The following is a 22,122-nucleotide window of genomic DNA, read 5'->3' on the forward strand; positions in this document are numbered from 1 at the left end:
ACGGCCTCCATAGCCGTGACAGAACAGAACGAGAGTTCATTGACGGCCTCCATAGCCGTGACAGGACAGAACGAGAGTTCATTGACGGCCTCCATAGCCGTGACAGGACAGAACGAGAGTTCATTGACGGCCTCCATAGCCGTGACAGGACAGAACGAGAGTTTATTGACAGCTACTGCTGACACCTCTGGAGGTTCTGCAGCAGCTGCCGCCACCTCTGGAGGTTCTACAGCAGTAACCTCAGGACACAGGGAGAATTTAGTAACGGTCTCTTCGACCGCCACATAACAGGTTGAGAGTACATTACTGGGCGCCACCACCATACAAGGGGCAAGTGAGCACCGCTGCCGGGAGGTTCTGCAGCATGTACCGCCACCTCTGGAGAAACTGCAGCGGGCACCATCACTTCCGGGAACACAGCAGTGAGCGCCACTACCTCAGGAGGTTCTGCAGCGTCAGCCGCCACCTCTAGAGACATCATAGTGGATGCCGCCACCTCTGGGAGTTCTGTGGTGGTGTATGCAGCCCAAACACACCAAAATGCGATCCTCATCAGGGGAAGTGTTTCAGACAGGGGAATCAGTTCAGGAACAGGAGGGTTATAGTGAGTGAGTTTGGGGATACCAGCTGTGCGTGCAGACACCAGCGGTGAATCCTCACACTGGATATCAGACTGGGATAATGAAAGACTGACCTTGATGATCTGAGTGTGTCAGCCCGGATGTGACCCGACTCTGGAAGGTCAGCGGAGACGTGACGCTGTGACTCTGGAAGGTCAGCGGAGACGTGACGCTGTGACTCTGGAAGGTCAGCGGAGACGTGACGCTGTGACTCTGGAAGGTCAGCGGAGACGTGACGCTGTGACTCTGGAAGGTCAGCGGAGACGTGACGCTGTGACTCTGGAAGGTCAGCGGAGACGTGACGCTGTGACTCTGGACGAGCAGCTGTGTCATGCTGCTGTGACTCTGGACGAGCAGCTGTGACGTGACTTGACTTTAGGAGATCAGCTGAGACATGAAATGACTCTGGACGAGCAGCTGTGATGTGACTTGACTTTAGGAGATTAGCTGAGACGTGAAGTGACTCTGGACGAGCAGTTGTGTCGTGCTGCTGTGACTCTGGACAAGCAGTTGTGTCGTGCTGCTGTGACTCTGGACGAGCAGTTGCGTCGTGCTGCTGTGACTCTGGACGAGCAGTTGCGTCGTGCTGCTGTGACTCTGGACGAGCAGTTGTGTCGTGCTGCTGTGACTCTGGACGAGCAGCTGTGTCGTGACTTGACTTTAGGAGATCAGCTGAGACGTGACTCAGTTGATGACGACCCACTGTGATTGGACTGGGCTCTTTAACAGCAACTGTGACTTGACTTCGCTCATAAAGATCAGCTCTGACTTGGCTTGATTCGTGACGATCAACGGTGACTTGACTTAGCTTGTGAAGATTAGCTTTGACTTGGCTTGATTCGTGACGATCAACGGTGACTTGACTTAGCTTCTGAAGATCAGCTGTGGCTTGTCTTGACTCGTGAAGATCAGCTTTGACTTGGCTTGACTCGTGGAGATCGATGGTGACTTGACTGGGCTCTTTAACATCAACTAGCACATGACGGGGTGTTGTTGTGGCCGCCATTTTGTGAACGGGCTTCGCTGTCGCTGCCACTTGGTGTGTCTGCTCCAGTGTGGCTGCTATCCAACGAGAGAGTGCGGTGTTGCATTCCTCCTTGACACCCACAGTAAACGCTGAACCAACAGTCATTAACGCGTAATCCATAAAGTCACATAGAGATGAACGGGGAGCTTCAAGGGCTAGTCGTGATTTGAGTGGCTGGTTAATACCTTCGCAGAAAAAGTCTATTAACACATAATCCGGTAATTCGGAGCCATTAGCCAAAGCCAAATATTCTGTAATGTAATCCTCGAGTGATCGTGTACCCTGCTTGAGGGCTAGCAACAAGATTGCCGCGTCCATACCTGGCAAATGTCCTCTTGAAAAGCCGCTGGATCCTTTTGTGGCCGAGTATTCTGTTACTGGGCTGACGAGACGAGAGGCGTGCGGATCCATTTGCAGACTTTATTAATAAGCAGAGACGTGGTCGTACAGGCAGGGTCAAACAATAGCAAACAGGTATAACATGGACGAGACGAAGAGTGAACTAAGACAAGCGTGGGTCGATGATTGGCGAACAGTATCCAAGGGGGCGAGACAGGAGAGGTAGTCAAAACGTCAGCGACAGTCCAGGCAGGGGAAAACACAATCCAACAAAGGCAAGGCGAGGCAAAACTAGGGAAACTAACGGGGCTTCGTAGAGCAGCGATAATGCGTACAATACTCGGCAACGAGGGAGAGAATGTCCAGGGTTGAAATAGTGTGTGTGATTAGTGATGCTGTGTGATCAGGTGTGCGTGTGATTAGTGCAATGAGTGATTGGTGACAGCTGTGTGCGTGTGATTGGTGAGATGGCTGATGGGAAATGCAGTCCATGTGATGTGTGGTGTGAAAGTCCATGTGGTGAGCGGGTGACCTCTAGTGGTGAATGAACGGGAGTGCAGACCAGATTCGTGACATGACCAAAGCTGAATTTTCAGCATCATTACTCCAGTCACATGATCGTTCAGAAATCGTTCAAATATTCTAATTTGCTGCTCAAAATACATTTATTATTATTATTATTATTATGTTGAAAACAGCTGAGTATAATTTTTTCCAGGTTTCTTTGACGAATAGAAAGTTCAGAAGAACAGCATTTATCTGAAATATAATTTTTTGTAACATTATAAATGTTTTTATCATCATTTTTTTCAATCAATTTAAAGCATCCTTGCTAAATAAAAGTATTAATTTCCATCATTTATTTCCCAAAAAACAAAACAAAAATTATACTGACTCCAATCTTTTGAATGGTGTATTGTATAATGTTACAAAAGCTTTTTTTATTTCAGATAAATGCTGATCTTTGGATCTTTCTATTCATCAAAAAATCCATTAATAATAATACATGTTTCTTGAGCAGCAAATCAGCATATTAGAATGATTTCTGAAGATCATGTGACACTGAAGACTGGAGTAATGATGCTGAAAATTCATCTTTGATCACAGCAATCAATTACATTTTAAAATATATTCAAATAGAAAGCAGTTATTTCAAATAGTAAAACTATTTCACAATATTACTGCTTTTTGCTGTATTTTGGATAAAATAAATGCAGGCTTGGTGAGCAGAGGAGAATTCTTTAAAAAAAAACACACATTCAAAATCTTACTGTTCAATAACTTTTGACTGGTAGTGTAGATATGTATCATTGCATCGAGTTGTTTTGGATAATAAATAAAAAAACGGCAGGTCTGACAATATCGTGTCTTTTCGAATTTAAATCTAGATTTATCCGCATTAGCCCATGGAAACCTCTATGAACACACTTGACATGACTTGGCCAAAAAAATCGAGGTGGACGAATTTACGTTTTATTAAAAAGTGTTTGCGTATTCTGCACTAATGTCGCGCGCACACACGATAGATGCAGACTCCGTTGCGAGTCCCGATCAAATCAGGCACTTTACCGATACAACTGCTCTCCTCTCCTCCTCCTCCTGTCTCTTTACACCGCATCACTGGTAATGGTCCTTGGCAAAAAAAAAAAAAAAAAATAATAATTCTGTCGGCCCCTTCAGTGCGTCGGCCCACCGGGAAAATGTCCGGTATGCCCGATTACCAGTCCAGCCCTGGCTGCAGAGATAAATTAGGAGGAAAACTGGACACTCCTTGTATAGCTCTTACAGTTACGAATGTGTATTAAGCATTGATAGATTAAATTACGATAGCATAAACAATTTAATGATACTAAAATCACAAGATGTCATTTTGTGTGTGTTGAGCCGTTGGAAAAAGTAAGTAAACCTGAATGTGACCATATTGTATTGACTTGTTCTTTTTCAGATTTCAGAGAAAGGAAAAGAGGAAGTGGTCTGATCTAAGCCACATTTTTTTAACTCAACCCTCTGGACCACTTGCAGGCAAAAATAAATTAATTACTGGAAAGGTATTTTTATTTTTATTTTTCATTTTATTTTTTAACTGAGGGTGCAAACGTGATGTTGAAACAACATTACATTGCAACATTAATTCAATGCCATTAATGCTGTTGCATCAGTGTTCACTTGGAATTGTTTCAGTGGTTACTTGTTATCTGAGATAACACTTCAGAACAGTTTACCACACCCTCATATCAGCCTTAACTGGGTGAAAGGGCAGCACTGAAACAGAAAGTGAAAATGAATTTAAGTTCAGTTATTTTCCTCACAATTGAATTAACATGCTTATTTTTATCATTCAAATTAAAGCATGTTCTTCAAGCAAGATCTACTGGAGCCTGATGCCAGAAAAACTGCCATGTGCATTTTATAAACGTGAGCAGATAAAGTAATGTTAATGTGGATGCACTCTCAACAAGAAATACAAATATTCAGGGGTTTTGATTGGCATGTACTCATCACCTGAAAATGAATTCATCCAGTCGGAGCTGCTGCTGTTAATTCTCTCTAAAACATTGACAGAGAGCAGATTTACAGTTGCATGGGTCAACAGTTCACAGCCTCCTCCAAAACTCAACTCCAAATAAGGGTACATAAAAACTCCCACCGTTTGATTTCTGTTCCTCCAATGAGTATATAAACACCCCTGAGATGATCTGAGCACCAGTCCACACTGATCTGAAGAAGCAACAACATCTGTCACCTCAGGTCTGTACTGACTCTCGGTACATCACAGCTGACTTTATCATGTTTAGTATAGCATGTTTACAATAAATAGTAACTTAATTTGTGTTTACAGGTGTACTCAAGTTTAAGACTCTTTCAACTCTCGAGAGATTGTCTGGTCAAGGTAGGAAATCTTGATTTTAAAACTTGGTGTTCAAAGGGATAGCTCACCCAAATATGAAAATTCTGCATTCATAATTAAATAAAGTACATTGTTGGCTACATATATGTGAGCCTGGGCCACAAAAGCAGTCATAAGCAGCACGGGTATATTTGTAGCAATAGTCAATTGTGTGGGTCAAAATGATTGATTTTTCTTTTATGCCAAAAATCATTAGGATATTAAGTAAAGATCATGTTCCATGAAGATATTTTGTCAATTTCCTACCGTCAATATATCAAAACTAAATTTCTGATTAGTAATACGCATTGCTAAGGACTTTGTTTGGACAACTTTAAAGGCAATTTTCTTAGTATTTTCATTTTTTGCACCCTCAGATTCCAGATGTTCAAATAGTTGTATCTCAGCCGAACTGACACTTTTGACTTGTTTTGTGGTCCAGTATCACATATGTATAAGTTCATGAACATGTGTGTGTGTGTACGGATGATAACATTCTAAATTGTTTATATATAGGCTACATTTATACATATGCACATGAAAATCTAAATTGTAATTTTAAGTTTAAATAGTTTAATAAAGTAAAATGCACAAGCAATTTTTACCCTTTTGACTATGAAATGTTCAAATTTCCACAGCTTTTTAAGATTAGAATTAAATGAACTCCCTGATATTTCCAGGACTGCAGGAATTCAAAAGGGTGAACAAAACAGGGAGAAAACTGTTGTAGTAGATCAAAGCAATAAACAACTACAATATGCTGTCTCGCAGGAATCCCGCGCTGGTATGGACTTCTTCAAAGCGGTGGGTGCGCTGGCGTCGGGCGTGGCGGAGGGAACAGTGGGCGTGGTCAGAGCCGTGGTGGACGTCCCGGTGGGGATGGTGAAAGGAGCCGCTGACAGCATTAAAGAAGCCACCAATAAAATAGACAGCGCCAGCTCACCCGGTGAAGGAGTGGATGCCGTCTTCAGTCTGCTGGCGTCTCCAGTGACCGGCGCTGTGGCCGGAGGAACCAAAGAGATCGTCAAAGCGCCAGGAAAAGTTGTGCAGAGTGTGGCTGACGGTGTTACGAAAGTTTTAGATGACTAGTTGTTCTAATAAACCTTTAACACTCAAAGCACCATGCAGTAACTTTGATCTGAGAATCGACATGAAAACTGAGAAAAATTGATAAGAAAAAATATCATGTTTTATACAATATTTTATACACTCACAAGTAATAATAGCTTGACGATGTCTACAAATTATTGTACTATCATAAATCAGCACTGATTGTTTCACAATTATGAGAGCTATGCTAATTAAACTATATGTCACACATTTTGCTTTTGTGAAAATTGTCTCCGCTGCATCTATTTTCAGTGTTCGAATGCTTAGTGCTTAACTGAATTCACCCTTAGCAGGGAGTCTGACTGACAGGCGATCTGTCCAACAAACAAACCCGGGGTGTATAAGACCAGAAATGATCTCCTCATGAAACCAAAAGTCAAGAACTCTTGGATGAGTTAAATGCAGAGCACAAATTGCGAGTATGGGACACCATACATCACATCACTTCACTTCACTTGAAAACAGATTCCATGCAACAAAACAATAAAACGCAGGTTGTAAATGCATTCTAGACCGCGTGTCTTGTGTAAAATTAGAATAACTGTAACACTGGAATTATTAATCAATTTCAAGTTACGTGTGTGACTATGTTGAATTTGTTTGTCTGCTAGTGGAGCACTTAGCTGCAGTGATCCAAGTAGTACAGGAGCAGAGAGTTGCCATGTGGCTATGTAACTCACAATTGCATTACCTCATGCTTCTAATTGTTTAAATATGTAATTGGCATGATATATTTTACCTGACAAATATAATGTTATATTTGATTAATTCTGAACTCTCCTGAAATCATTATGACTAGTAGATCATGAGGAGGCTGATGTTACCTCATATCTACGGCCAGGATAGGTCAAACTGAAGGCGCCTGGACGAATGAAGCAGTAGGCACTTCATCTATGATCTTTCGATCTATCGCTGATTCAGCAAGTTGTATGGGAAATGACTACGTTTTGAAAAGCAAGCAGTAGGCAGACTTAAAGGTATCAGTCAACCTACACCCTCTGACTAAACTCAGACTGGCAAGTTTGTGATCGTGAGGTTCATGTACCGTCAACGTGAGACTCAAATTCCCGATGAACAAATATGGGATATATGGGGTATTCAAAATAATCTAAATGAATGCATAACCATTATTTGTGATCAGTAAACACGGAAATAGAAACCCTACTAAACCCTATTAAATTTAGTAAACTTTGCAGAAGTGCAAGTAAAAGACCTACATGAATTATAGCTTCACCCATGCCTTTGGGTTCTGTCGTTGGGCACCTTACAGGTGCATTTCCCAAAACGGTAATACAATTTGTAATGAGAAAAATAAATGTACATTGTTACTCAATTTCAAACAAACACGGTATAAAAAACTTTATTATTAAAAGTATATAAAAAGTTTACGCCACCGGCCCCAGTCAGAACACGAAGAACAGTGAAAGTATGTGATGGCAGTGGGTTTGTCTGTGATAAGATGTGATCTTATAGTAAATAGAATAGAAATAGAATAGAGTGAGCCAGTGTTAGAGGGTCAATTTATTTTTTTAGAATAAATAAGGAAAACATGTAGGAAGAATAGTAATAGAATAGAGAAAGTAAATAAAATGAAAACAAGTAGAAATGAAAAGGAATATATATAGTGCTAGTGTTAGATGGTCAAGAATGTCTTTATTAAAGTGAAAGTGAAAGTAAAGTGACGTGTGGCCAAGTATGGAGACCCATACTCGGAATTTGTGTTCTGCATTTAACCCATCCAAGTACACACACACACACACACACACACACTGTGAACACACCTGGAGCATTAAATTAGTACATAAAGTATGTACATCATTCTGTTCAATGTTTGGGTCAATACAATTATTGTATGTTACTGAAAGACTGCATTTATTAGATAAAAAGTCAGTAAAAATATTATGATCTTAATTTTAGTTTTGATAACAGAGGACAAAATATCATCCAACAGCAAACCCAAAGGATATAAAACAATAAACATTAGTATTTCAAACATGATATGGGAGCGATTTTGGGGACAGATTATGACTTATTTGTAAAAACAGATTTTTTCTTTTTATAATACCAGAGCTCAAATCCGTACTGTTAATACCAGAGCTCTAACTGAGGTAACTTCAGCAGCACTTACAACATCTTTACATCTGCCTTAACTGTGTGAAATAGCGTCTTCAAGAAAAGCCCTAGTTACTAAAGACTGTTGAAGTGAATAGAAATATATGTCAGGGATTTTTTTGATTTTTCACTTTAGAGTAGAATTATTGAACCTTTTATTTAAGCTAAAAATGAACAAAACCATAGGAACCAAGCACTTTCCATGAAATGCAAGGTTTCTTCCCCTTGTGAAATTAAAGCCTTAAATGTGGGGAAAGAGCAGCTTCATGAATCATCCCAGTTTACAGAAAAGACTTTGAAAGTACACATAACAATAGGGTCAGTGGTCTTCCCCTAATATTTCAACAGATGATATCTCATTCAAACTGATGAGCTCATGACGAGGAGTGGGTTTCACATCGTCCTGATGCCGGAAAACTAAAGAAAAATGTCCTCTGATTCTAAAATAATCTTGACCATCAGCTTCCCTAATGTGTTAACTCAGGGGGTTTCGATTTGCATCATGGAACCCAACTGTCCAATCTCAGTTCCTCCAGTGAGCCCATAATACCCCCGAGATGATCTGAGAGACACTCAACATTGATTTAAAGAAGCTCAGCTGATAAACACTAACTTCAACAGCATCTGCGGCCTCAGGTTAGTATTGACAGTTTTTTTGGTGACATTTGACTTTGTCATGTTTGGTATGTGTACAGCATGTTTAACATGTGTAGTAAGTTTATTTCACAAACGCTCATTTTGATTTACATCACACACTGTAAAAGTGATAAGTTGACTTAACTTAAAAAAAATTGAGGAAACCCGTTGCCTTAAAATGATTAAGTAAATAATAATAAAAAGTTAAGTGAACTTGACAATTCACTTAACTTATTTATTTTTTTAAATTATTATTTACTTAATTTTAAGGCAACGGGTTTCCTCACACTGTAAAAAGTGATAAACCGACTTAACTGCCCTAAAATTATTAATTAAATTATAAAAAAAAAATTAAAAAAAAAAGTTAAGTGAACTTGGCAATTCACTTAACTTATTTTTTTTAAATTATCATTTAATTAAAATATTTAAGGCAACGGGTTTCCTCAGTTTTTTTTTTTTTTTTTTAAGTTGAGTTAAGTCAACTTATCACTTTTTACAGTGGCAGGTCTTTAAAAACAACTTTACAGACTCTTTCAGCTCCTGAGAGGAGGTCTGCTGATGGTAAGAAATCTATGATATGTTGAAATAATGAATCAAATTCTTCCTGTGAATATTGTGTGATGGATTATTATCTTATAAAAGGACATATCAAATAGGCGTATTGCTAATGTAATCACCCATGTGTTAACATTTTTTTTTTTTTTTCTTTAGCACAGTATGTATGATTATATATTTCAGTGTTTGGGTCAGTAGAATTCTTTTGTTTTTGAAAGGCTGCATTTATTAGATAAAGATACAGTAAAAACAGTAACATTGTGAAATATTATCAGAATTTAAAATAACCTATAATCCTTCAGAAATCATGCTAATACCGATTAGCTGCTCAAGAAACATTTCTGATTATTAGCAATGTTGAAAACAGTTCTACTGACAAATATTTGAAACTGCGATACATTTTATCTTTCAGGATTATTTGATAAATAGAAAGATCAAAAGAGCAGTGTTTATTTTAAATATAAATATTTTGCCTTATTTATATCCTTACTGTCATTTGTGATCAATTCAATGTGTCCTTGATGAATAAAAGTGTGTGTGTGTGTGTGTGTGTGTGTGTGTATATATATATATATATATATATATATATATATATATACACAGTGGGGCAAAAAAGTATTTAGTCAGCCACCGATCGTAGGATTTTTAAAGAATTAATTGGTAAATTCCTCGGTAAAATAAGTATTTGGTCACCTACAAACAAGCAAGATTTCTGGCTCTGACAGACCTGTAACTTCTTCTTTAAGAGGCTCCTCTGTCCTCCACTCGTTACCTGTATTAATGGCATCTGTTTGAACTCGTTATCAGTATAAAATACACCTGTCCACAACCTCAAACAGTCCAACTCCAAACTCCACCATGGCTAAGACCAAAGAGCTGTCAAAGGACACCAGAAACAAAATTGTAGACCTGCACCAGGCTGGGAAGACTGAATCTGCAATAGGTAAGCAGCTTGGTGTGAAGAAATCAACTGTGGAGCAATTATTAGAAAATGGAAGACATACAAGACCACTGATAATCTCCTCGATCTGGGGCTCCACGCAAGATCTCACCCCGTGGGGTCAAAATGATCACAAGAACTGTGAGCAAAAATCCCAGAACCACACGGGGGGACCTAGTGAATGACCTGCAGAGAGCTGGGACCAAAGTAACAAAGGCTACCATCAGTAACACACTGAGCCGCCAGGACTCAAATCCTGCAGTGCCAGACGTGTCCCCCTGCTTAAGCCAGTACATGTCCGGCCCGTCTGAAGTTTGCTAGAGAGCATTTGGATGATCATATGGTCAGATGAAACCAAAATAGAACTTTTTGGTAAAAACTCAACTTGTCGTGTTTGGAGGAGAAAGAATGCGGAGTTGCATCCAAAGAACACCATACCTACTGTGAAGCATGGGGGTGGAAACATCATGCTTTGGGGCTGTTTTTCTGCAAAGGGACCAGGACGACTGATCCGTGTAAATGAAAGAATGAATGGGGCCATGTATCGTGAGATTTTGAGTGAAAACCTCCTTCCATCAGCAAGGGCATTGAAGATGAAACGTGGCTGGGTCTTTCAGCATGACAATGATCCCAAACACACCGCCTGGCAACGAAGGAGTGGCTTCAGAAGAAGCATTTCAAGGTCCTGGAGTGGCCTAGCCAGTCTCCAGATCTCAACCCCATCGAAAATCTTTGGAGGGAGTTGAAAGTCCGTGTTGCACAGCGACAGCCCCAAAACATTACTGCTCTAGAGGAGATCTGCATGGAGGAATGGGCCAAAATACCAGCAACAGTGTGTGAAAACCTTGTGAAGACTTACAGAAAACGTTTGACCTCTGTCATTGCCAACAAAGGGTATATAACAAAGTATTGAGGTTAAATTTTGTTATTGACCAAATACTTATTTTCCACCATAATTTGCAAATAAATTCTTTAAAAATCCTACAATGTGATTTTCTGTTTTTTCTTCTCATTTTGTCTCTCATAGTTGAGGTATACCTATGATGAAAATTACAGGCCTCTCTCATCTTTTTAAGTGGGAGAACTTGCACAATTGGTGGCTGACTAAATACTTTTTTGCCCCACTGTATATATATATATATATATATACGAATTTCCTAGACATTTTTGTGAGTGTGAAAGAACACGAACAAATACGAACATGAACATTTATACTCATTTGCATAACTTTTAAGATTTAATTAAATTTAATTAATTAAGATTTAATTAAAAGTCAAAACGTTCCCTGATGATTCCAGTTTTTCCATGACTGTGGGGATTCAAATGTGACCCTGGATCACAAAACCAGTCATAAGGGTCAAGATTTTCAATCCGAAAGCTGAATATATAAGATTTCCATTGATTTATGGGTTGTTAGGATCGGACAATATTTGGCCGAGATACAACTATTTGAATATCTGGAATCTGAGGGTGCAAAAAATCTAAATACTGAGAAAATTGCCTTTAAAGTCGTCCAAATGAAGTTCTTAGCAATGCATATTATTTATCAAAAATTAAGTTTGGATATATTTACGGTAGGAAATTTACAAAATATCTTCATGGAACATGATCTTTACTTAATATCCTAATGATTTTTGGCATAAAAGAAAAATCAATAATTTTGACCCATACAATGTATTGTTGGCTATTGCTACAAATATACCTGTGCTACTTATTACTGCTTTTGTGCTCCAGGGTCACAAATATTATAAAAGGGACTAAAATGTCCTAGTAGATTTGAAATAAATTTGTTAATTTAAATAATGCATACACATGCTGTCTCCATATTCAGCTCGCAGGAAGAAGACAAAGAGTTATGGATTTGTTTAAATTCGTGGGAGGTGTGGCACTGGGAGTGGCCGAGTGCACGGTGGGCGTGGTCAGAGCCGTGGTGGATGTACCTCTGGGGATGGTGAAAGGAGCCGCGTACAGCACCATAGAGGCCGGCGGTAAAATGAGCAGCGTGGGCTCGGCCGCTGAAGCCATCGGCGCTGCTGCTGTTCTGCTGGTGTCTCCAGTGACCGGCGCGGTGGCCGGAGGAACCAAAGAGATCGTCAAGGCACCGGAAAAAGTTGTGCATGGTGTTGTTAATGGCGTTAAAAGAGTGTTTGACGATTGAGAAGCATGAAAGTTGAAGTTTTTGTTCTGATAAACCTTTAACGCCCGTTTCACACCGCAAGCGTGAGCGGCGCGTGAGCAGCGCGTATTTTTTTCGGCGCCCATGTTAACAAATGAGTGCATTCACACCGGGAGCAGGAGCAGCGCGTGAGCGTCGAGCAGGAGCGGCGCGTGAGCGGCGCTGCAGCGATGGTTTCGGCGCCGAGTCTATTTTTGCTGCGCCGCTCACGCTCAATTAAAGTGACAGCACACTTTTGATGGACAAAATAAATATTTCACACAAAACGTGCTAAAAATGCACAGAATAAGCATGTCTAGTGTGTTTTAAGACGAATTGGAGTATGTCAGGAAAGAAAATGAACAATTAAAAATATGTGTAGAATATTTACCCATTTTAACTTGTTTTTAATTTTTAATTGCCATAAGCAAATTATAACTTAAAGCATTTTATCAAACTCACAACGAACAATTCATCTTGCTCAGGATCTTAAGTTACAATGGAGTATATACAGTAGGCCTACATAATAAATTCATTATTCATTCATTATTGACAGCTTCTATAAGAAATGGAGATATGGGTAAAAGTATATATTATTAAAAAATAATAATAATTTTTTTAAAAAACAGTATAAACAGCACTTTCTATATTTGAGTATGACTGAAACAACATGATAGGAGATGTTTTTGTTGTTGACCATTTACACGCTAATCCCCAAGACTTCAAAACTTTCAAGTTTATAACTGACCAACTTCTAAAAACAAATTTATAGTTGTCTTTGTAAAGAAATATGTCGCTTTGGAGCCGCTGCTGTGACGCTGAACAAACGCTTCCAGTGTGAATACTCTGGTGAGTCTGCAGCTGCAGTGATGCTGTAGTTACGCTGACGTGACGCTGCCGCGAAGCTCACGCTTGCGGTGTGAAACGGGCGTCACTCTCATATTGACGATGCACAAACAGCTCCACCAGCTGCCAATGAAAATAAATACAGCCTGCACATACTACAGCCCATATAAAACATCTGAGAAATGGACACAAATGGATATGAAAAATGTGCATCCAAAAAAGAATACATTCCATAGACTCCCAGGTTAAGATTATTAAAATAAAATTATTATAGTAACATTAAAAATCAGCACTGATTAGTTTACAAACAATGTCACACATTTTGTATTTTGTGTGAGTTGTCTCTGGTCTTTCTGTTTTCAGTGTTTGAATACTTGAAAAAGTTAAAATTTAAAAAAAAAAAAATCAATCTTTGTTTTTCTTCAGAAAGCACACACTGCACAGTTATCTGTCAAGACACATTAGAGCAGAAATGCTTTCAGATGTTCATCACTTGAAAGATTCATTTTGTGTGTGCAATAACACATAACATTTTAGCATTTCTATATCACTCTTATATCAGATGCTATTGCATGTCTGTGTTATTGAGTAAGGGAAACTTGTAATCTAATCATCAAGTGAAGAACTTAAGTCACATTTTTAGGCTAAATAAAGATTTTATTGTAAATACACCTGAACTATGTTGAATTTGCTCTCATTCAGTCACACAGTGTGAGTCGCTGCACAAATAAATGTAAAGATTTGGAATTGTTCAGTTTTTCACTAAACTGTAGACAACCGCTGCACATTTTGGTTCAGATACATTGATCCCACAAACAATAAATAAATAAATACTGAATAAAAACTGTTGGAAATAACCGCAGCAAGATGGCAGTTTATTTTCTATGTCACTTTCTTGATGGAGGAATTTCTCATGTAGTAACTGACTGATCTTTTGTCTCAATTACAAATTCAGAGCAGGAAACCCCGAGAGAGACACATTTTAGCATTGTTTTGGGTTTGGCTATGCATTCAGTTAACATTGCTGATAGCAAAATTAAAATATAGATGCATATTACATCAGATTTGTTTTCCGTTGTAAATTCATGGACTATTATTGCATTTATTTATTTATTTTTTTTTTTTTTCCCGATCGTACTTCCCTGACTGCAGCAACACATGATGTTCTGTGGAAAGTTACATCTTCAGATTAGAGATATACGTTTCCTTGGAACATACTTATTTTGACTTGATTTAGCTTAAAAACCATCAACAAAGATCACAAAGATATCAGTTTTTTTACATTTACAAATATACACTTAAAAATTTAAAATCAGCAATCAAATGATTTGCATCCTGAAGAACCTATTCACACAGAATTACATATTTACATAACTCTGTCGTTGTTGCTTCTTTAGATACTTTATTGAGGGCTTCTGCACTCTGGAGTCTTCAACAGAAATAAACATTAGATGCAGGTCAATAGCATGTCTCTTCTCAGAAACATTGCTGAATTGTATTGCAGAAGCATTGCGATAAGTATCATAGGAGTTTCTCCATGCAGTGAGTATATAACGACACTTGAGATGATCTGAGAGTCACTCCTTCATCTGCACGGCTGATCTACAGCATCTCATCTGACAAACACCATCTCCAGCTGAACTGAGATCATATTCACTTAAAGACTACATTCTCTGTATTTGAGGCAAGATCTTTTTTTGAACACATATCCTAAAGTGCTCCTACGAGACAATAAAGAGAAATTAATAGAGACTGCAAAGTCTGTAAAAAAAAGTCAGAGATCTCAGAATAAACTCCTACAATATTACTCCGGAAATGTTTGCACTGTATTCTGAGGAAAAGCTGGTATTTCAGTGTCATGTCATTGTTTCCTGAGCATTTCCCTCAGAGGCTGTGTGGCATATTTATTTTTAACAATGATTTTATATGTTAATATAATGCTTACTGTACATTACAGGTGTAGTCAAGTGTGAAAACAACTACTACTGTGAGAGTGTCTGGTGAAGGTAAGATAGCCCATATAATAATGAGATATTTACATTGCTCACGAGTGGCACAATGTTTTAATATTAAAACTAGTTGTTCTTAAATGTGCCCAGTGTCATTCAACATTCCATATCATTTGCAGAGAGGAATCACCCACAAGAGCATAACTGAAATAAAATAAAAGCAGGAGGACATGGATTTCATCAAAAAAACAGATTTCTTCTGTTCCTGAGATGCTGAATGAAGCTGCTGACAGCATGAAAGACGCCAGCAGTAAAATCAGCAATGTTGCTGACAGCGTGAAAGATGCAAGTGACAAACTAAACAAAGACATAACTGGAGAAGCCAAGAAGATACTCAAGAAACCAAAAATATTTTTTTGCAAAGCATTGCAGATGGTTTTAAGAAAAATCTTTAGATGACTAAGAATAGAGTGTTTAACTTTTTGTGTGAATTTTTTTAATTTTACTGCTCACCCTTATTAGTTTGTTCCTGTAACTCATGTACTTACTACTAATTGTTTTTCATCATTTTTACATCAAAAATCTTCTTTTCAAATATGAGCTTTTAGTGTAACACATTTGATTGTCATCAAGTCAGCTGATGTACTTTACCTGACTGTCTCAAAACATTATTCAATGTACATTTTAAGTTTGTATGCTTAAAAATCTGAAAATTAAAATGCTTATTTCTGAAAGTGCTGTGCAATACATTAGTCTTTTGATGGAAATGTAAATAAAATCTAGAGAAAATATAGTCAGTTGCACCGAAACAAGGAAATGAATGACAGTGTCAATAAAACAGCTTTACTGTATAATTTACTTCATTTTATTAATTTATTTCCTCATTATAAACTCTCAAACTGTTTTCTTTCCCTCTCATTCTATTTATTCATGTTCAATTACGTAAATATGAAAAGACAATCGGTTCACGTGTTTGAACTGAGGCAATATAGTGACCTGTCATGACACATTATAGAGCCACAAAACGGTATTGTTTGAATTTCTTTAAAAAAGACAAAGTTTGAAAGCTGAGAGTCCTGAGAACTTGTTTCATATCAGAATAACCTGCTCTGTATTGTCTGTCGGCATGTTGTCAGTTCCCTCTTTGCTCTGCGATGTATTTTTCACTGCATGAGAACATGATGTGTAGTGAGAAAGCAACATTGTTTGTTGGGGATAGCAACAGTTCATAAAGGAATTCAGGTACACTTGTTTGCTTTTCTTTTACACTCAGGAGAATGAAGAAGCCAGTTTTCTGTTTACACAGCCACTATGTACTTGAGACAGGATTCAGGCCTGCTATGGGGTGGGTTGTGAGGGTGTGCATGTGTTAAAGGTGCACTGTAAAAAATTGCTGTAAAATTTACAGTAACTTACTGGCAATTTTGGTTGCCAGTAAGACTGTAAATTTACAAGAGTACTGTAAATCAATAATTACAATTGTACTGTAAAAATACAGCAAACTCTTGCATGCTGTACAATTGTTATGATGGTGTGTAAACATTTGGTAAACTTATTTCATTTGATTCTACTAAGGAACATTTCTTAATATAAAACTGCAAACACTTAATTTGTAATAGCAAAGTTACTAAAAACATGACTTTAACTCAAATCGTTGAAGTTTATCATCAGCTATAGCACACATGCATGTGGTAAAGCACTTAACAAAGAGATCATCACTGTATCAGCAACTCTACAGTTACTGTCTTTAAATAAAGCAGCAGAACATCAGTGTTTGTGGCTCATCATTGACTGAAGCACAGGCTCTACTCTCCACCACAATGGTGACCCACAAAACTAAATTAGATCTCTCTTGTGCAAAATAATACAGTTCAGTTAAATATTTACTCTCCTTATAGATAACACCTGCTGTTAACAAGCAGAATCACTGAATGAAAGAGAAACAAGAACTACAACTGACTTCAGCCACAGCCTTAGATGAACTCAACTGAAATACAAGACATCATTAAATCTCTCAAGATCTGATTAAACAACTCCACAAACAGCATTACCAGCTTCACACATTACAAGTTGACTTTATTTCTGTCATATGTCTATAAAAATTATTTGAGAATTAACAGAAGTTTAGTTGTTTTATTGAAAATGTTTAGTTTGACCTCACCATTGTGGCGGTCAGGGTTTGCTTTAGTTGGGCTCTTGACCATCAAATTTTAATCTTAGTTTTTTTTCTGTTTGCTGTAGCTGTGTTTGTAAAGCACAATTGCTATAGCAAGAAAACCCAGAAAAATTTATCCACAAGGATTAACCATGCTGATTTCTTCTGAAATACAGTTTTTTTAAAGGTAACATCAAACTCTTTGGAATTGCATCAAGAACAAAAGCAAATTCTCTTGGTTTAATTGGTAATTGGAATTTTTGAAGAAATTCAGTATGTGACAACAAATACCCAGGGGAATTAACTAACTGTCTCACTAAAATAATATCTTCATTGAACCAAGTATGATATAATGAGGAATTGTTTTCAAATAATATGTCCTTGTTATTCCACATGAAATAGTTACGAAGTGAACAATTGTGCTTATAGGCCTACACCAATTTCCATGCTAACAGGGCTTGTCTGTGAAAACTGGCAAATTTAACAGTTTGATGTACCAAAAATAATTTGATATATTGAGGAATTCAGTGTTGAATTCACAGGGGTCATATGATGCGATTTCTTGTTTTCCTTTTCTTTAGTGTGTTATGTAGCTGTTTGTGTATGTAGAAGATCTGCAGAGTTACAAAGCTCAAAGTCTCCCACAAAAAGGATTTTATTCTATCTAAAAGAGAAGGCTGATCCATTAAAACACGACCCCAACTTGTCAACATCACAATGTTGAAATATTTGAGTAATGCCGCCCAAATGTTCACGCAAGAAAGAAGGCATGGTTTCAGTAACTGCAGTAGTGTTGATGCAGCCATGTCAGGGAGACGCTGTGTGTTTCTATGCGAAAGAAAAAGCACTTTATTTGGCCTTCTGAAAGTAGATGCAATTAGGAATCATTGGTTAAGATTTGTTTACAACAGAACAGCACAACCCAAATATTCGTATTTGTGCAACGCATTTTATGGATGACAGTTTCGTGAACCTAGTAGAGCACAAGGCTGGCTGTGCACAAAGGCTATTTCAAAAAAAAAAAAGGTAAATTCCAAATTTGCTTTGACAATCTGGCGCTTCTGAATCAGCGACTGTAAGTATGTTTTGTTATTAGTTTAAGTATTTGCTATTGACTGTTCAAATGCGTAGTTTTGCGCTTAACGCATCGTGTGTGTGAGAGGAACAGGGTCACATCACAGCGGAGTGAACAGCCCGTCAGAAATCATAGCACGTCAGCTGTCTTAACCACGCCTTGTGTACTGCAAATACATACAAGCATCATCACTATGTCTGTCACTTGACTCTGTTTTCCTCTCAGGCTTGAACTGATGGTAAAACTAAGGACATTATTAACTGTCTTTATATTTACTTTGAAAGCTGAAGCTCGCGATTATGGTAAGGGGCGTTACATTTCCGATGCGCGCTTGTGGTGTTCGGCCAATCACAATGTACTGGGTCAGTTGGCCAATCAGAGCAGACTGTGCTTGTCGGAAGGAGGGGCTTCGTAGAAAACGACGCTTTGAGAGAGGTGTGGCATAGAGGAAATACAACAATGTACAGTTTTTGACAAATAATGTGTTTTTGAACATTAAAGCATGTCAACATATTCTGTTACACCAAATACACAGAATAATGATCTTCAAAATAGCATCATATGACTCCTTTAAAATGAATTTAAATCAATCTGTATTATTTCACTCTTGTTTGATTAATATGAATGGCATACAGGACAAATATTGGGCAGCTTCCCCTTTAAGACCTAAGTCCGGATCCAATATATTGTTACATATGCATTTTCCTTTTCAGCTGTTTACTCTCTTAAGACCATAAATCACTGTGTTTATGAGGATACTTGCAAAGCTGGGGATTATGATACATATAAGTGTGTTTATGTAATCGCTCAAAGCCAATAAAGCGGCAAAAATGCGCCCTCTCACACAGAAACAGAGACGGCGCACGCATATAGCTCTGTTGTTTGTGTTTCAACGATTCTTTTAAAACTGCAGTGCTTAGAAACGCATGTCCAGCTACAGATGTAGTCCCTCGTTTAGGCTGGTTGTTCTCCTGCTTGGAGTCACCTGCTTCTGTCTCACCTTCACGCCCCGTGATGGTGTGTAAGATTGCAGTCATCCAAATGAGGAAAGTGTGTTACCATAAACAATGTATTTTGCAACACCACAAAATAAACTATAGGGTATAATATGAAATGATAGAATTTTTATTTCATCCATCCGATATATATCGTCATATCGCACAGCCATAGTTCTAATAAATGCTCCTCTTGCTTTATCCTTTATCCACAGATCTTATCTAATTCAATTTGCATTAAATCTAATTTTTGTAACTCATAATCAGTCAAAGATTCCTTTTACTTTTTACACAAATTAAAAATATTCTCAATAATTATTTATTTCTTTATTGTTTTATTTTTAGTTTCCAATTTTCCTTGATTAATAAATGCCATTCTAATATCAAACTTCATTAATTCCCAAGACTTTCCATATGATTTTTCTAAATCTGCAATTGTTCTATAGTTTTCAATAATGCCTTTATTTTTTCCCTTTAAACATTTAATTTCCAAGCAATTTGTTATTTAGTTTCCAATAGCTGTTATGTTTTTTAACTGATTTATCTTGTACCATATATATATATATACAGTGAGGAAAATAAGTATTTGAACACCCTGCTATTTTGCAAGTTCTCCCACTTAGAAATCATGGAGGGGTCTGAAATTGTCATCGTAGATGCATGTCCACTGTGAGAGACATAATCTAAAAAAAAATCCAGAAGTCACAATGTATGATTTTTACTATTTATTTGTATGATACAGCTGCAAATTAGTATTTGAACACCTGAGAAAATCAATGTTAATATTTGGTACAGTAGCCTTTGTTTGCAATTACAGAGGTCAAACGTTTCCTGTAGTTTTTCACCAGGTTTGCACACACTGCAGGAGGGATTTTGGCCCACTCCTCCACACAGATCTTCTCTAGATCAGTCAGGTTTCTGGCCTGTCGCTGAGAAACACGGAGTTTGAGCTCCTCCAAAGATTCTCTATTGGGTTTAGGTCTGGAGACTGGCTCGGCCACGCCAGAACCTTGATATGCTTCTTACAGAGCCACTCCTTGGTTATCCTGGCTGTGTGCTTCGGGTCATTGTCATGTTGGAAGACCCAGCCTCGACCCATCTTCAATGCTCTAACTGAGGGAAGGAGGTTGTTCCCAAAATCTCGCAATACATGGCCCCGGTCATCCTCTCCTTAATACAGTGCAGTCGCCTGTCCCATGTGCAGAAAAACACCCCAAAGCATGATGCTACCACCCCATGCTTCACAGTAGGGATGGTGTTCTTGGGATGGTACTCATCATTCTTCTTCCTCCAAACACGTTTAGTGGAATTATGACCAAAAGTTCTATTTTGGTCTCATCTGACCACATGACTTTCTCCCATGACTCCTCTGGATCATCCAAATGGTCATTGGCAAACTTAAGTCGGGCCTGGACATGTGCTGGTTTAAGCAGGGGAACCTTCCGTGCCATGCATGATTTCAAACCATGACGCCTTAGTGTATTACCAACAGTAACCTTGGAAACGGTGGTCCCAGCTCTTTTCAGGTCATTGACCAGCTCCTCCCGTGTAGTTCTGGGCTGATTTCTCACCTTTCTTAGGATCATTGAGACCCCACGAGGTGAGATCTCGCATGGAGCCCCAGTCCGAGGGAGATTGACAGTCATGTTTAGCTTCTTCCATTTTCTAATGATTGCTCCAACAGTGGACCTTTTTTCACCAAGCTGCTTGGCAATTTCCCCGTAGCCCTTTCCAGCCTTGTGGAGGTGTACAATTTTGTCTCTAGTGTCTTTGGACAGCTCTTTGGTCTTGGCCATGTTAGTAGTTGGATTCTTACTGATTGTATGGGGTGGACAGGTGTCTTTATGCAGCTAACGACCTCAAACAGGTGCATCTAATTTAGGATAATAAATGTAGTGTAGGTGGATATTTTAAAGGCAGACTAACAGGTCTTTGAGGGTCGGAATTCTAGCTGATAGACAGGTGTTCAAATACTTATTTGCAGCTGTATCATACAAATAAATAGTTAAAAATCATACATTGTGATTTCTGGATTTTTTTTAGATTATGTCTCTCACAGTGGACATGCACCTACGATGACAATTTCAGACCCCTCCATGATTTCTAAGTGGGAGAACTTGTATAATAGCAGGGTGTTCAAATACTTATTTTCCTCACTGTATATATATATATATATATATATATATTTATTTATAAATATTCCTTTATGATCTGTCATTATGCAAGGTTCTATCAATACAGAGGTCACATTATTAGTAAAATCATTAGACACTAACCAATAGTAAATATGAGAATGAAGAGATGAGTACTTTTACTCCATGTATATTCTTCCCTGTCTGGATTCTTACATTGCTACACATCAGTAAGACCCAATCTTTAACATACATTATCCAGTTCACTAGAAGGGCCCGGTCTAGTTTTAGGAGGCCATCTATCAATGATTTCATTAAACACAGTATTGAAATCTCCTCCCAAATAACTTTGGCTGAAGGATATAGGCAAATTAAATGCTGAATCCTAGATTCAATATATGAAAAAGCATTTTGCTGTTCACTTTGTTATTAGTGGCATAACAATTGACTAATACAAATTTTTGTTATCCTTATCCTTAACACAAGTAATATCCATCTACCTCAATCATCTTTTTCTTAGTTTAATATTTGCCCTGTGAATTTATCTTGTAAAATAGTGACCCCTGCTGAGCAGTTGCTGCCAAATGAC

The 22,122-nt window shown here is 38.1% G+C and overlaps 1 long non-coding RNA gene across 1 annotated transcript; it reads left to right on the forward strand.

The window, feature by feature from the left end:
• Positions 1–4,019: 4,019 nt before the first annotated feature.
• LOC131522366 (uncharacterized) lies at positions 4,020–6,193 on the forward strand. Its single transcript, XR_009266524.1, has 4 exons — positions 4,020–4,034; positions 4,336–4,734; positions 4,826–4,876; positions 5,645–6,193. It is a non-coding gene; the product is annotated as an uncharacterized LOC131522366 (long non-coding RNA).
• The last annotated feature ends 15,929 nt before the right edge of the window (positions 6,194–22,122 follow it).

The sequence above is a fragment of the Onychostoma macrolepis genome, chromosome 01 (assembly GCF_012432095.1).
Source record: "Onychostoma macrolepis isolate SWU-2019 chromosome 01, ASM1243209v1, whole genome shotgun sequence".
Taxonomy (NCBI): Eukaryota; Metazoa; Chordata; class Actinopteri; order Cypriniformes; family Cyprinidae; genus Onychostoma; species Onychostoma macrolepis.